The following is a 16,928-nucleotide window of genomic DNA, read 5'->3' as shown; positions in this document are numbered from 1 at the left end:
AATGACACCACGTACGCTTGACGTTACGTGAGTTGTGCGTCCGCGACAGTCTCAGGCACCGTCTGTTCAGGGGCAAAATGTCCGTGTAATAGCATTGCCTGGATGATTTTATACTGAAAAATAGGAGTAAACGATTTAGACTCTCACTGTTTATTTCAAGGCTATCCATTAAGTTGACGTAAAGTCCAGAATTACCCATTTGACAAGCAGGTAAGTTGAAATGAAACGGTAATGATTTTGGTCGCAAATTAGGTGAAATAACGCAACCAAAATCTATATTTTGCGTGGTTTCAACAAGTGAATCGAAACATTTAAAGATATTTCGGCCAAAAATCACATTGCCTTTACAATCATTTCGAGTTAGCACCGAAGTTTTTATCGGGCTGGTATTTTTCCCAATTTCCAATCAATTTTATGTCATATAATCTTATTCCATAAATGAAAATTATCAAACACAAGCCGAAAAACTTTTATACAGTTAGCTTACGGCCAACCTGGAGCCCGATAGGTGGTATAGCGGGCAGGATCCTCTTATGAATGTCAGGTAGATCGACCCCCCCTTCCCTTCATGGGTGGCTGGTGACGGATGTTGATAGCCTCTCGTACCTCACGTGGGATATCACGTGACTCAGATTCAAGGATTGTGTTTGCCAATCCTGTGACCGGTGTCTATTAAATGTTCAGAAATAGCACAGATTTTTTTCTTTTTTTTTTTTGTTCACTCACCTTTCTACCGATCTCACCAATGTAAAAAAGAATTGCAGTCATGGCAATTGATCATATATATATATATACTTGCCCTTCAAGAAATCGACGGAAAATAGCTCTTTTTCAAATTTGAATGGGCACTGTAGAAAACATATAACAGCTAAAGCTCTCAAATTAAGCACATATGTGTGTTATCATGTGAAGAATAAGTTCTGTAAATTTCAATCCAAGCAGTTGAGAACATTTTGAGACAGAACGCTTTCAATGTGCAGCAAACCGTAACGCTAATCCCTTCAAGATCTCGACGAAAACCGGAAGTGCGTCATGACGTCACTCGTTTGTACTTGGAAAGCTGCTGGGTGATTTTCCGATGAGAAATATTTCGTGGCTTATACAAATGTTCGGAAAATGACCATGCAGATAAAAGAAAATTCACTAATCAAAATTGAAACTGCGTAATTACATAGAAAAACATTGTGCATTTCTGACCTCGACATGTCAGTGTAAACAAAGTGTACTGAACGCATCGCCAGCAAGCACGTGAATGCCGCGTTTGATACTTTGTATCAGACGCTTCATTTTACTTGACAACACAGTGTTTATGATGGGCATGACAGGAAAAACAGTGCAAAAACACGCACTTCCGGTTTTCGTCGATTTCTTGAAGGCGTCGATTTCTTGAAGGGCGAGTCTATATATATATATATATATATATATATATATATATATATATATATATATATATATAGTCCAGCAACGTTGTTCTGAAGGGGCCTTGTCTTTGACAGTATGCTTTTTGTAGACCCTGCCCATTTTTTCTGAAATTTCTTTACAATGAGGGAGATACTGTACCCGTTGGCTAACAGCATGAAAGATTTTCGGTTTGTCTTTTTCTTATGATTCAACTTCCCAGCTAATGAACGTTTTTGCTCAATCTTATTCCATATTAGACGATGTAACAGCCTAACAAGACGAGGTCACCCATCACCCCTTTACACTAACGAATCACCTTTAATTTCGTACGGATTTATTTATTTGAAATACTTAATTGAATTTGAGTTGCAACGTAAACGTTCGAAATGAGGCTCTCTGTAAATGAACTCTTTTCAGGTATGATGGCCTTCTCACAAATTGCAGCTGTCTTCTTGTGTTGCTTCTTGACTTTCCTTCTCACGCCTACCAGTGCATGTATGTATTTTAAAAACGCCTCAAAAGTACAACACAAAGGTTTAGTGCTATCAATCATTACATATTGCTATTTTCGTTTCACCCCTTGTCAGTAGAATATGGTTTTTTTTTTCAAATCAGCGAATTAAAGAAGATTTCATAAATTCGTTTTCGGCATGTCTGTTCAATTTTAATTTTGATTTTATTCAATAAGTTTTGGTAAGATAAAAAAGCTTGTAATAACCACTTGGTAAAAATGTTGATTAAATTTACAGATATTTGAGGTTTGGGAATTTTAAAAATAGAAATCTGTAAGTAGGTCTAGTAGAAGTCTGCAAAACAGTACAAAATATTTCTTTAATTTTTCTTATTTCTGGCGAAAACCCTGCAAACCTTTCCGTTTACTTCTAACGATATATCAAATTATGATGCATTATCAACCACGTTTAAATGAAATTAAAATAACATTTTTCTTGAACAGGGGACTACATTTCATATGCCGGCGCGGAGGGCGCACAATACAAGGGCTGCTATGCTAGACCCAGCCCGGCCCTCTTCAACAGTCATGAAAAGAGGGGGGAGAAACTCGAAGTTGGAGACTGCACAGACTTCTGCAAAAAGCAAGGAACTAAATATGTAGCACTGAGCCATTCGAGGTAAGCTACAAAAAATGTTATTGGAATGTGAATTACCCAAAATCTAAAATGAGGACTTAATACAGCTAGTGTGTCAAACATTATTTCTGTTGCCAGTTTTTGGCGTTGTGTAATTCACAAGCATGTTTGCATGCCTGTGTCCTTTCATCAATTCTTGCTCATTGATTAGTATCTTTAATATTTCGTTCGATAGATTCACTGTGCAAACTTCAAAGCGACAAAAGTTAAACTGTCATAAAAACCGCCGTTATCCTTTAAAAAACTTTGATCAACCAAAGTCCAAATGTGAATCATACTGGTATTTCATGTGAAAAAAAAAAAAAAAAAGAACGCCATTAATGATGATTTCACTTTTAAATTGAAGGGGGATCAACATATGCCGCTGTTTGAAAAACAACGTTCATCTCCGTCAACTTAGGGAAGTGAATAAATACGCATGTGGCGTTAGTTGCCAAAAATCGCAGCTGCCTTGTGGAGGTTTTTTTGGCCGTACGAATCTCTACAAGATAGTTAAAAGAACACCGAAGAAACTTCAGCGGAAACGATCCCGCCGAATACGTTATAGGTATGTAATCGGTCGTAGAAGATATAGACCAAGGTATCGGCCAAGGCCAAGATATATAGGGCATCAGCGACGTGATAATGTCAGGGACAGTCGATCGAGAAGAAGAAGACCAAGGCCAAGACCACGACCCTCTCCCCTTTTAAAGCGGCGAGTTCAAAAAGTTACACGACCATCTAGCTTCTCAATCCGCAAACCTCCCCCAAGACGGAAACCCATCCCTAAACCGAAAATTGTAGCCGTTGAAGTGGAACGCAAACCAGTTAGTAAACCAAAAGTGGTGTCAGTTGTCGTTGCGAAGCCGAAGCCTAAAAAGAAAGTTACAACTGTTAAAGTCGAACCCAAACCAGTTAGTAAACCTAAAGTTGTGGCAATCCAAGTGGTGCCTAAAACGATAACGAAGCAAAAGGCGTGCGGGGGGAACAAAGGAGGATGAAGGAAATGGTGAGGAAGAGGAGGATGAGGATGAAGATGAAGGAGACGAGGAAGGTGAAGAGGAGGAGGAAGAAGAGAAAAAAATAATAGCAAGTCTTTAATAATACGCACGTTTGAAAGATGTCAAATTCATAGAAGAGTTTTGAATGAATTCGTCTTACATTGTCCAAAATGTTAACTCGTGCTGTTAAGTTTCGAGCAGTTTAAGTTAACGCAGTAAATGGAAGATGGCTGACATTCTGAAAAGAACTTAAATTAAAAAAAAACAAAAAAAAAAAAAAACAGCGTGGTAAGACAAACCATCGCACACGTTTTTCAAGTTACAATTGGAAGCAAACAATTGTTTTTATGAGAGAAAAACTGCGCACTTGATAACCTGTTTTTAATAAAAACTAAGTGTATTGTTAGCACATTACACATTTGTGTTTATTATTTAAACTTTGTGTTTAAATAATGTACATAGTACGCCCCAAGGTATAATTTGAAAAATATCATGATCAATCCCTAGGGTATAATATAAAAAAAACAAAACAAAAAAGATCAATTTCCTAGTATAATTTGTAAAGTGAACATGTTAGATCTTCATGCACCATTTCAATATGTTAAAATGTGCACGTCTTAATGTTTCGCAGAGAGAGAGAGAGAGGGCATGTATAATTTTTAACATGTGTAGCATCTGCGGCGTGAATGGATCTCGGTCTGCGGTAGGTTTAAAGTACGTCTCGGAGACCAGGGGCCGGTTTCACGAAGCAGTAGTTAGTTATACCCCCTTTACACTGGACGGCGTCCTTTCTGCGACCATGGAATTTGGCATCCCTGTGGTCTTAATTAGGAGGCAGGAGCATTGGTTTTGCATCAAAATGAATGCTCAATGATCGGCCAGTTGTCGGCACGTAAAGTATTATAATTTTTTAACTCTCAAATGGGGTCGTACTGCTGGACGCAGAAAGGACGCCGTCCAGTGTAAAGGGGGCTTTAGCGATCGGTCGTTAGCCTCTCGCTAGTTATGAGTGCCGTTTCACGAAGCAGTCGCCAGTTCTCTCGCTCGTTATTCAGTAGCAGTAGTAGTAGGCTTGTTAAGGACCAAAAAATGGCCAAACACTGCATTTTATAGTACAAATGTCGAACTTGGCATAAATGTTCCTTGGGCCAAAAGAAAATTTTTTATCCAAAGAGACGCGCTCTATCGATTCATAAATTAGCATAAATTATGCAAATTAGGTGCCAAAATATATAATATTTCATATTCCCATTAATGTTTGGCCTAGAAACATGTATAGATTATCAAACCTGACTAAATTAGGGACAAGGAACCCATTTTTGATCATTTGGAAGCAATTGGTGGCCATTTTGTGCCTCAAATCCAAGATGGCCGCCACCCGCCATTTTGAAAGTGGACATAATTTTGCTATTTTATGTTGAATTTTGAAGCGTTTGATCTATATATACTTGATATATATATCGATTCCTACTATTTTGGGGATGAAAAAGTCATTTTTGATATATTTTTTTTTTTTGATATTGATATTTTTGATATTGTTTTGGTGATAGTAGGTGATTTGAATGGACAAAGAGGGTGTTTTAAGTGCCTACCACATATGTGTGAACGCTGCAAAACCATGGATATTGATAACCCGTATTCAAATATATCTCAATGCAATTTTTTGTTATATACCATTGCTATTGGACTATATTATGAGCAAAAAAAAAAAAAACACATTTTTACCATTATGGAGGCCATTGGTGGCCGTTTTATCCCTCAAATCCAAGATGGCCGCCAAAACCATTTTGAACTTGAGCATAATTCGCTATTTTGAAACTACATGTACTACATCTTTGTAAATGAGTAATACGTCGTTTTATATGATTTTCTGGTGCAGAATACATTATCTGTTTCATAAAATGTGAGTAAAAACTATTTTATCCTCCAAAATGAATATGCATGTAGGCTTAAGTTGTCAAATAGACTTACATGTGCCATGTAGTCTAATTAGTACAAAATGTTGTATAAAATCATAAAGAGCTTGAAACAAGTGTAAGAGACCAAAATGGCTTAAGGTAGTTCTCTCATATTAGCTTTTTTTGCGATCTGCGCAGATTTCGCGCATGAGTAGTTTTTTGCAATAGCGGCTAATGATAAACATATAACATGCAATAAAATACGTAATTCACCCTTTTAAGAAATCAGTATGAAATCTTTGATGTTATTTTGGTCGAAGCGCTACGAATATGTCAACAATGCGTTGCGTATCTGTGAACGCTTGGTCTTTTACGACGTAAAGTACCCACTTGCGACTTTGTTTACAAATGCCGCAATGTAAGAAATTACGTGAAGAAGGGATAGAAAGAACGTTTTAGTAAGGCTTGTATAGCAGTGACAAGATCTTATCTCACGGAAAATAATCACAATGGTTTGCATTTTGACCACAATGTGTATTGTGGTGATTTATCACATGGTTACGATGTGTGCAACAAGACATTGCCTTCTTCAGCATTGGTTTCCGATCACCCAGGCCCAAATTACCGTGATTTGTATGCTGAAAACAATTCTCTTCTTTCACAATAAGTTAAAATAATTAGACTCATGGCGTTTTGTTGTTGATTTAAGTATGTTATTGAACAATATGACCTGCAAACAGTGCGATTTTTAGCTCTCCAGAAAAGATGCAACCGGTGTGCACCCGCCTGGCGTGTTGCGACGTCATTCTTGTAATGGTTTTGTGCAAATGGACAAAACCATAAAACACACAACAGAGGACCAAGGGTTTTTATGCAGATACATGTAATACTTTTTTGATGCTAGGAAAATAAACAGTATATTTTAGAAGATAAAGTGTACTTTATTCCAACTTTATCCTAATTTACCCAATCATAAACAAGAGACTTTAGTTTGTAAACTTATTACTTCACAGAAATTATTCAGCCCATAATGCATTAAAAGATAGTCTTGAGTTACAAAATTTAGTTAATTTTTGCAATGATGAAAGTGAAGAAAATCCCTTTTTTCTGATTTATTATTTTATCCCAGTCAATTGACTAAATCCTGTGTGAAACCTTTACCAAATTCTGTAGAAAAACCTTGTTTGTAAAAAAATAATTTCTCCATGTGTAGGAAAAAAATTAAGCTGTCAGGGTTAGCATATCAGAATTTGAAATTGCTTTTCAAAGAGAAGGTCTAGATGGTCTTTATTTTCTTCTCAGTGAAATCAATCCAAACACAAAAAACCACGAGTAACAAAAAAAGTAATAAAAAATTGTATGATTTTTTAAATTTTTAAATTAATATGCATATTTATATGCTATTGATATGTATTTGATTGCATGTTGTAAACATAATATGAAACAGAAATAAACTGATAATCAAAGATATCTGTAGATGAGTATTTTTGTCACCATCTTCCATATATAGAAAAGAAATATGACTAACTTACCATAGTAAGATATTGATACATTGTTAATATACAAAGGAAACAATTTATCCAGCTATCTAACCATAAAGTGCATATTTTAGTACTGAGTAAGAAAAATAAAGAAACAAAAGAAATAAAAATAAAAAGGAATAAGAAAATAAGTCACATGAGATTGATATAATATGCTTTTGGTCAATCTGCCTAGCCTATGAAAAATAATATGATTAAAATTAAAATAAAAAATGATATTGAAACATAATGAATTATCACAAAAAATTCATGGCACACATTTTTTTAAAATGGCCCAGCCAGATTTTGACCCAGGAAGATCCCTGTTATTTGATTTTTTATTTCATTCCCATTCAATTAACAAAATCCTGTGTTCAACCTTTAGCAAATTCTATATAATACCTAGTTTATAAAAACAATTTCTTCATGTTTAGGGGGAAAATCAAGATGTCGTGGTTAATATATCAGCATTTGCACATGTCATTTCAAAGAGGTCTAGATGGTCTTTATTGTCTTCTATATGTAAAATTAATCTAAACACAAAAAAGAGTAACAAAATGTATAAAGTAATAAGAAAAATGCATGTAGGATGTCTTTAATGCCTAAATTTTAAAAAATGTATGTATATTAATTATATATATTTATTTGATTTCATGTTGTAAATATAATATGAAATCGAAATAAACTGATAACCAAAAGATGTCTTTAGACGAATATTCTAACTTTTTTGCCACCTAGTTTCCAAAGCACGTTTGTCAAGAAATATGGCTACATGTAACGTACCAGTAGTAAGAAATTGATACATTGTTTAAACAATGTATATTAAAATATACAAAGCAAACAATCTATCCAGCTATCTCAATGTTAAAAATGTATAAAACAGTAAGAAAAAAGGAATAGGAAGATAAAAGTCACAAGAGATTGATACATGTGCTTGTAGGTCCAGCCTATGAAAAATCCAATATGGCGGCATTCAATGAGGCATACTGAAATCCAACTGATACTTTCAACATTTGAATATCTATTTATTATGAATGGGATAAGCAAACTTTATGAAATTTGGTTAGCTGATGCAGAGAAGTATAAATATGATTTTCATGGAAGCAAAATAAATGTATGAGTTAAAAAACCCACGATACAAAACACATTTATTTAAATTTGCTTGGAAATTTCCATTGATTCCTATGTAAATTTGATCAAAATCGATGTTCAAGCAGCCCTGGCTCAAAAACAAGCATGGTGTGGTACATATTTTTTTGTAAATTTCTTTGAGGTCTACCAAGATCTATAACATATCCACATAAAATTAAAATCGCTAGGGCAGAATTTTTTATTTTTGCATTTTTCAGCAAAATTAAGGGCATTTTGGCAAAATCCCCATATAACGCAATGTAATAAACGTAGTGTTTTTCGGGACGCCACCTCTCGAAAACGAGCCTGGGTACCCCCAATTTTTTTTTCATATTTTTTATTCATATGGTAAGAAGATTTTGTCTTACAATTTTAATCAAAATCGCTAGGGCAGAAATATGAAATCTGAAATATGAGAGAGCGTCGTTAATTAAAGGTAAAGAACACATACTTGGTGCTTTGGAGACAATTGGTAGCCATTTTGATCCTCAAATCCAAGATGGCCGCCAGTCACAATTTTGAAATACGGGTAAGGCATAACTCATCAATTTGAAGCTATTGCTCTTACACTAGCATGTTATACATCGTTTCTTATCATTTGGGTTGTAGAAGTCATGTGTCTTATCTCTTCTGAGATATAATACAAAAAGAAAATATTAAAAGGCTCCAACACCAATACAGGCTTACGTCTTCACCTTCGCTTGTATACGTCTTGAAGTCAAATTTGTGCAAAAAATATGTTATATAACAATTTTAAAATGGTTTTGCCAGACATAGATTAAGTGCAAGAGACCAGCATGGCAGATTCAACTGTTTGGTGACTACTGTTAGCTATTCTGTTGTTCATATCCAAGAGTCTGTCTCTATTTAAAAATTATGGCATAATTTACCTTTTTTGAGCTGTTGGACTTACATATGATCGTAATACATCAATTGTTACTATTTTGGAAGTACATAATTAATTTCTGGTGTTACTCTGGTGACAGAGGATAATAAAAAAAGGCATAAGGTTTTTTAAGATGATTCCAAGATGAATATTCCTGTAGTTGGTATATACTGTAGATGTTTTGTGCTTGTTCGTCCATTGGAAACAATGAGAACTATGTAGTCGCCTTATGGATTTCTATTGGTAGTGAGATGACTTGTCTGGTCAAATCATGCTAGGAATGATCACTGGCACTGTCAACTAGGAAAAGAGGCTGCTTCCTCGACTTCTTTGCTTTATCCCTCTTGCCTTCCTGCGCAGCTGTTGCTTTCTAGTTGGTTTTGCAGATTCCTTCTTTTGTGTAAAGATACCACTTTCCTCTGATGCGACATGTTCTCATGCATTAATGTTTCTCTTGAAACTGGATTTCCATATATTGTTTGGCTGTTTCTCATAGGACACTGACAAAACCTCAATTCTTACTAGCTGTTGTCTTATTGGCCTACCAGAGCTGATCATGCATGTTTCTTTTTGCTGTGCTGCTGGATGATTTTGCAGACAAGATCTAGAGCTATTTCAAAGCAAAGTCCATTTGCTTGTCTTTCACTCCCTCCGGAGGAAAAACTTTCATTATTTCATGCAAAAAGGGTGCAATTTCATGCAATCTGAAGCTGTCATTAAATCATTACAACATAGCCCACGTGCAGGACCAAATTTTGTGGGAACATCAGGGCTAGACACTAACTTTTATGAGCACCTGTCCGAATTTCAATCCAACCTGTCCAACAAAACTAATAATTTTTTTCTATTCATACCATTGAACTTTGTAAATAAATATGTGTAGTCATACATTTAATGCATTTATTGCCAAGACATTCAATCAAATGAGCCGGAAAATGCACCTTAAAGTGGATTTATTTTCAGATAAAAAAGTTGTTTTTTCATACTTGTGAACTCCTGGGCCCGGTTTCATCAAGGCTGGATAGGCTATCCTATGGATAACACTATCCAATGTATAAATTTCTTATCCTCTGTATAGTTATCCCCTGTATAAATTTGTGTTTCACAAAGGCTGGATAAACAGCATGATAGTAATCCAGTAGATAAAAATTCATCCAATACAATATTTGGAAAAATACATTCCCATAATGCAGTTGGTTGCTATAAACATTATAAAAGCCATGATAGTTGCTAACAAAAAAGTTATCTATACCATATTTGGAAAATAAATTACCCATGATAAACAATATTCTAAGTATATTTCAAGATGGTACATTCATTAAAATAATGGGACTAATATCTACAGCATATTTTAGTGTCAGTGTCAAAAACACATCACATTGCATTAGTTGTGCCTCATGCAATGTTTACAATTTGCAGTTGAAGGGCAAGGTCGTGACATACTTTCTAACAAAATGGCTGACTTGGCAAGTTTGGCAGATTATGTCAATAGCAGTGTAGAGTTTTTTCGTCGATTTAAAAGGTATGTTTTAGTAAAATAAAAGATAATTGGTCTCTCACGGAGATTGCATGGGTTCTGTTCGTAACAGGCGCGATGTCAACTTTGATCAAGTCTGTTATGTAATCTATTGATTCAGTATCACTCAAAGCATCAAAAGCAACCACACATCTTTTTAAATTCTTTTTCTAATTATTCTCCGCCTGTGAAATCTCACAGGATTTACTGTCAAACCATTTTTGATGATTTAACAGCATGATAGCAGATTTATCCCACCTATTTCGAGCGGACAACTTTATCCTCTGGATAAGCTGATTTATCCCCTGGATAACGCTATCCACTGTTGATGAAACGCACTATCCTCTGGATAGCTCTATCCAGAGGATAGCGGCCATTTTTATCCATAGGATAGTGCTATCCAGCCTTGATGAAACCGGGCCCTGAAGATTATCTTGCATATAAGTCTGATTTAACATTATAAAGTTTCAATCAGGGCTTCTGGGATTTTGGGTACAGGGTCTGCAATTTGTGAATCTGCAATTTGATAACAAATTCACATGAAGTTTAACCAAAGCAAAAAATAAAAACCCTGAGCGGCAGGTGGGGAGGGGGTACTGTTAGACTAATTTCATTAAAGTATTCAAATTTTATAATATTTGAATAAAGTTCAATGAAAAATTAAAGAATATTCATCATATAATACCTTTTTATATTTATGTTAACAATTCAACTTTTTATGGGTTATCATGTGTTTGATTTTTTTAATATATGAGTTAAATAAAATCAGTATAAAAAAATTCCCCTTTTTATTCAAATTCTCATATTTGTTATTACTAATTTCTTCCTTACATCAATATCACACTGGTATATGACAGCAATGTTAATTTATCATATTCCAGCACTAAATTTTTAACTGTAAATAATATAGGTGATGCTAAAGTCATTAAAGAAAACATCATACAAAATTTCAGGTTATATTTTGTCAAATAAACAATATTTCAACAAGATCTTCAGTCCCAAAGATTTCACGTTCTATAGTGAGTAGATGGCATACAACGTATTTGATTGACAGGCAGTATGTTGCCTTGACAACGAACTAGATATAGCCAGTTCATCTAGTCCAATCTGGCTTTGTAACCAGCACAGTACTTGCGTAGTTTCTGTTTCTTTATGTCTAGAGCACGTAGATTTTTAACCAAATAAATATTCAGTAGTGAGCCTGTTATGTGAATAAATTTTGTCTTGTGAAGTTCTGGAGGGTGTTCACTTTTATAATTTGGCGGTAAGTTTGCTCAGACTTCGTTTTGCGACTGCACGTGTTTTGTGCCAAGAGGAGACAAAAAGACGTAAGTCAAAAAAGATTTTTTAAAAGGATTTTTGCTCCTAATTTCTCAAAAATCATGACCTGTCCGTCGGACAGCCAACCCTGCAACTTAACCTGTCCGAGCTGAATTTTCACCTGTCCCGACAGGAGCTAATGTATTAAATAGCGTTGCATCTTTTCTGATATTTTCTCTTGCCGCATGGATTCATTTATTTATAAATGATCACGACTGCTACTATTCTTCAGTCAAAATAACATGAAGAATAGACTATTTATTATATTTCTCCAAAAATATAGATAAAGCAAACAAATCTCACAAAATTACATTGATGACGAAACTAATAAGCGGATGTTGATATTCAAAACTTGTCAGTACGCAGGTCCCGCGCCCTCAACATGAGATGTTAATACTTGTATTACTGCGCCAGGCAGAATAAAAATAAACATCTTAACGTGCACACAAGAGATCCAAGTACGCACACAAGTCGTTTACGTCGCGACTGTCAGGAATAAAGGCATTAAAGGCATTGGTCACACACACACTCTTAAAGGGTATCGGAGTTCAAAGAATCGTGTCGGCAAAAAAAGAAGCGTGTCGGCAAAAAAAGAAGCGTATCGGCAAAAAGAGAATACGCTATAAAGGCCTGGGGAGAACCCTGCACTATGTATATATATTTATTGCCATTGGTCACTTAAGGTCACTTAAGATAAATCTAGATTATATAATTGAGCATGTGGTTCGGGTTCCACATTTTTGTAACATACTCAACGAAACTCATCTTGGAATTTATTTTACAACCTTATATTACCTTTTTATTATCTTCTGTCACCAAATTAGCACTGGAAAATTACTTTTGAGCTCCCAGAATAGTACCATTTTACCTAATACAAGCGAATGAGGGTCCCACAGTTCAAAGATTATAAATAACACCAAATGATTAAAATAGCGGCATGCAACCATCACTTGGTTTTGATCAAAATAATGGCTAACAATTTTCCTCATGCGGTCAAAGATGTATTCTTTTGCTTTAATTCAGCCATTTTGTTTGCTGACACTTGTTTTATAGATCGGCAGTTTTGTACTAATTGGATTACTCATATATTGTACATATAAACTGCAGGCCCATGTAGCATCTGAATCCTATATTTATTTGGAGGCTTATAAAAGTTTCTATTTACATTTTATGAAACCGAAAATGCATTCTGCACCAGGAAATAATCAAAAATGACGTATGGCACGCTTATGAAGGTGTGATAGTTTCAAAATGGTGAATAATGCTCAATTTGAAAATGGCGTATGAAGGCCATCTTGAATTTGAGGCACAAATTTTAAGAAACAAATAATGTATTCTGCACCAGAAAATCATATAAAACGACGTATTACTCATTTACAAAGATGTAGTACATGTAGTTTCAAAATAGCGAATTATGCTCAAGTTCAAAATGGTTTTGGCGGCCATCTTGGATTTGAGGGATAAAACGGCCACCAATGGCCTCCATAATGGTAAAAATGTGTTTTTTTTTTTTTTGCTCATAATATAGTCCAATAGCAATGGTATATAACAAAAAATTTGCATTGAGATATATTTGAATACGGGTTATCAATATCCATGGTTTTGCAGCGTTCACACATATGTGGTAGGCACTTAAAACACCCTCTTTGTCCATTCAAATCACCTACTATCACCAAAACAATATCCAAAATGACTTTTTCATCCCCAAAATAGTAGGAATCGATATTATATCAAGTATATATAGATCAAACGCTTCAAAATTCAACATAAAATAGCAAAATTATGTCCACTTTCAAAATGGCGGGTGGCGGCCATCTTGGATTTGAGGCACAAAATGGCCACCAATTGCTTCCAAATGATCAAAAATGGGTTCCTTGTCCCTAATTTAGTCAGGTTTGATAATCTATACATGTTTCTAGACCAAAAATTAATGGGAATATGAAATATTATATATTTTGGCACCTAATTTGCATATTTTATGCTAATTTATGAATCGATAGAGCGCGTCTCTTTGGATAAAAAATTTTCTTTTGGCCCAAGGAACATTTATGCCAAGTTAGACATTTGTACTATAAAATGCAGCGTTTGACCCCTTAACAAGCCTACTATAGGACACATACTGTCACGGCGTAGGGATTTTACGTCGTTTTTTCACGCGCCATTACGTTGCGTCGCGTTCGTTTTGTGAAAAAAACGCTAATTTCAATGAAAAATGCCGATAATTTTTTTCTATATTATGTCTTTTAACTTTCAAGTACAAGACATTATAGACGGGTATGTAAGCTTCATTTTTATTGATTGGGGCAACATTTCAGAGGAAGAATTAATAGAATGAATCAGCGCTAAATTATAACGTCACGGTGATTTTCTAGCATAACAACAGCATAACATTTGCTTTAACTCAATACCTAGAGAGTGTGCGGGATTTTCCAGTCATCGCTGAATGTAATTTTCATTCGTCTCAAGCTTCACGAAAAATCTTTAAAATTTATATTTGTAAACAAATTTACCAGCCGTCATTGACAAGCGACTTGCGAACCATTGATCGGCCAGAGAAAGCCGCCATGCAATGACGTCATGCAAGCTCCAAGACGAGAGCAACCAGCAGTTTACTAGGATTTTTTGACATCAAATAGAAACCAATCTTATTACTATTTTCGTTTCATTTTCACAATATTTACCCCGTTTTTAATGCTTTACAGGAATGTAACATTATTATTATTTTTATATTTATTTTTAATTAGTAAAGGTTAGAATTTTATTCAGAATAATGAAATAGAACTCAGAAACAACATTTTTGAACATAAAAAAATTTATTTCATGTACTTCAATTTTACATCTGTATATTTTTATTCAATCCATACTGTTTAAAAATGACCAAAGATAAATGAATAATTAAAATTAATCACTACCAAATACAGGAAAAAACATTAACAAGGGTTAACATTTCAGCACCCAAATCACAATTTAAAATAATATAAATTTTAATAGGCAACAATAAAAAGCAACAATTAATCCCGCTGTCATAAGGACTTGAATATAATGTAACAAACATCTATCATCTTTATTAAATGGAACAGAGCAAAACAAAAATAATAAGTTTGAAGTTATTTTACAAATATATATATATAAGCTAATTTATAAGTTATTAAAGGAAACTATAATATGTGTTCATTGAATATTACGATATGTTTTATCAAATTTTCTGTGCAGCAGTCTCCATGGAACATATCACTGTCCATATCAGTAACTTTGTCCTTAGTGTGACTAAAAATATCCTGGGTATATGCAAAATGTACAACAGTCTAAGTCATATTCAAGGTCCCAGTTCAACAACCTTGCGCGCGTTATACGTCACAGGTCTTGCGTAACTACCCACGTGCTACGATTTTTCCCTTGGGGGGCAGCAAGCGGACATTTTGTGCAGGAGCAATGCAAAGATGGGTGAAAACGATACGTTGTTTTTAACCGAAAACGATGTCCCCGGGGCGAAACTGCCAACACCAAAAGTAAAGGAGCATACCAACGTTGTTTTGAAACGATGTGGTTAGCCTGTCAGTGGCGAGTTGGGGAGAAAAGAGCAGCACTTATAGCAAGGTACATTGTACTGTGTACACGTGAACCGGCAAAGTTAATGATAATTTCATGTTGCAAAAGCATAATTAAATCAGTTAGTTATTTTCCAAACGATATTATTTGAATAGCAGATACATAGTTCAAACTAACAACAAGAAAAATTTTTGATGACATTGAAAATCAAAACCTGCGGTGCACGATAGGTTGAGGAGGACACTGCCACAGCAAGTAATGCATGAATTTTGTTACATAACACCATATGCTTGTGTCGTTGTTAACTCTGTGGTATTATTACTGCTCAAATAAATACCTGATACTATTTCTCAGGCTACCAAGTACAAATCAACTTATTTTGTGGCAATTGACCTCCATATTCCATCATGTGTGCAGGTTGTTTATTATTATTATTTGTTCAAGCACATTTTGATAAAGTGGCTATGCTTTAACAAGAGAAAGTCAAAATTTATGCTGAAGTTTAAAAGATTAAATCATCAGTAGTATATACAATTAAAGCTATTTGATTATGCATATTTGATTTTCAGTTATCTTGATTATGATACGGGGTTGCTGCCTTTTTCTTTTGCCCTCAAATCAATATATAACAAGTAAATTGATAGTGCTTTATTACAATTTTGGCTTTATACTTTCAGATGTAAAAAATGTGTAGCTGTTGGTAAAGTTGTAGAGATTGATGTGAGCATAGATCAGGGGAAATGGTATAAGAGAAACTAGGAGGACAAGACATAGATAATGTACTAGTAGATCCATCATCACAGCAAGGGTAGATGGTGTGATCTTGTCCCTGAAGCTGTGCCTCAAGTTTTCAACTGGTTGAGTCCTTACTAAGACAAGCTGCTGCGGTGTGAATTGCAATATGTGCATTCAGGTTATACGTGGCAGATTTATGACAAAAGAGACCTTCACAATATACTTCAAAGTTATTCTTGCATCTATGCCTCATCAAAAGTACACAGTTAAAGTGACTAGATCATTGTCTGCAAATAGTGAGGCAGTGAAGACTGCAAGATGCCATTGTTTTTCAGTATTAAGACTGACAGTATCTGTTTTTATTATTATTTTTTTTATTATTCATTTTTAATGGGAGGGAGATTCACTTTGTTCTTTCTATGCCCATTCAGTTTAGGGTTGGTGGCAATATATGATAAATCTGTTATGCCTGTATGTAGAATTTCTTTTGCTTAAATTTCTACATTTATTAAATGCATTATGAAGTTTCCCGAGTGATTAATGAGGTTACTTGTAGAAATATCTTGCCTACACGCATTTTGTGATATTTTTATTGCTTTATACATATGATTATTCACATTTCATCAGTGGTGTGTGAAAGGTATTTGCATTTTAGAACTGTAGATCTGTGTACCAGCAGGGTTATATTGCAGTAATATCTGTTAATGTTTCTAAAAATAAGCTTCATGTTTGATAATTAATTGGTTTGAAATAAATAAATAAATAAATAAATAAATAAATAAATAAATAACCCAAATAAAATAAATTCATTTTATATTTCACATAATCTGTTCTTATTATTTCT

The 16,928-nt window shown here is 34.5% G+C and overlaps 2 long non-coding RNA genes across 2 annotated transcripts; both read left to right on the top strand.

The window, feature by feature from the left end:
• Window positions 1-67: 67 nt before the first annotated feature.
• LOC147762253 (uncharacterized) lies at window positions 68-3,810 on the top strand. Its single transcript, XR_015334065.1, has 4 exons — window positions 68-210; window positions 1,819-1,896; window positions 2,357-2,531; window positions 2,896-3,810. It is a non-coding gene; the product is annotated as an uncharacterized LOC147762253 (long non-coding RNA).
• Window positions 3,811-15,060: 11,250 nt separating this feature from the next.
• Window positions 15,061-16,835, top strand: LOC147762252 (uncharacterized). Its single transcript, XR_015333909.1, has 2 exons — window positions 15,061-15,397; window positions 16,027-16,835. It is a non-coding gene; the product is annotated as an uncharacterized LOC147762252 (long non-coding RNA).
• Window positions 16,836-16,928: the final 93 nt, after the last annotated feature.

The sequence above is a fragment of the Lingula anatina genome, chromosome 4 (genome assembly GCF_051362555.1).
Source record: "Lingula anatina isolate TDL-2025a chromosome 4, LinAna3.0, whole genome shotgun sequence".
NCBI classification, from domain to species: domain Eukaryota; kingdom Metazoa; phylum Brachiopoda; class Lingulata; order Lingulida; family Lingulidae; genus Lingula; species Lingula anatina.
This window is presented reverse-complemented; position numbering and strand designations above follow the sequence as displayed.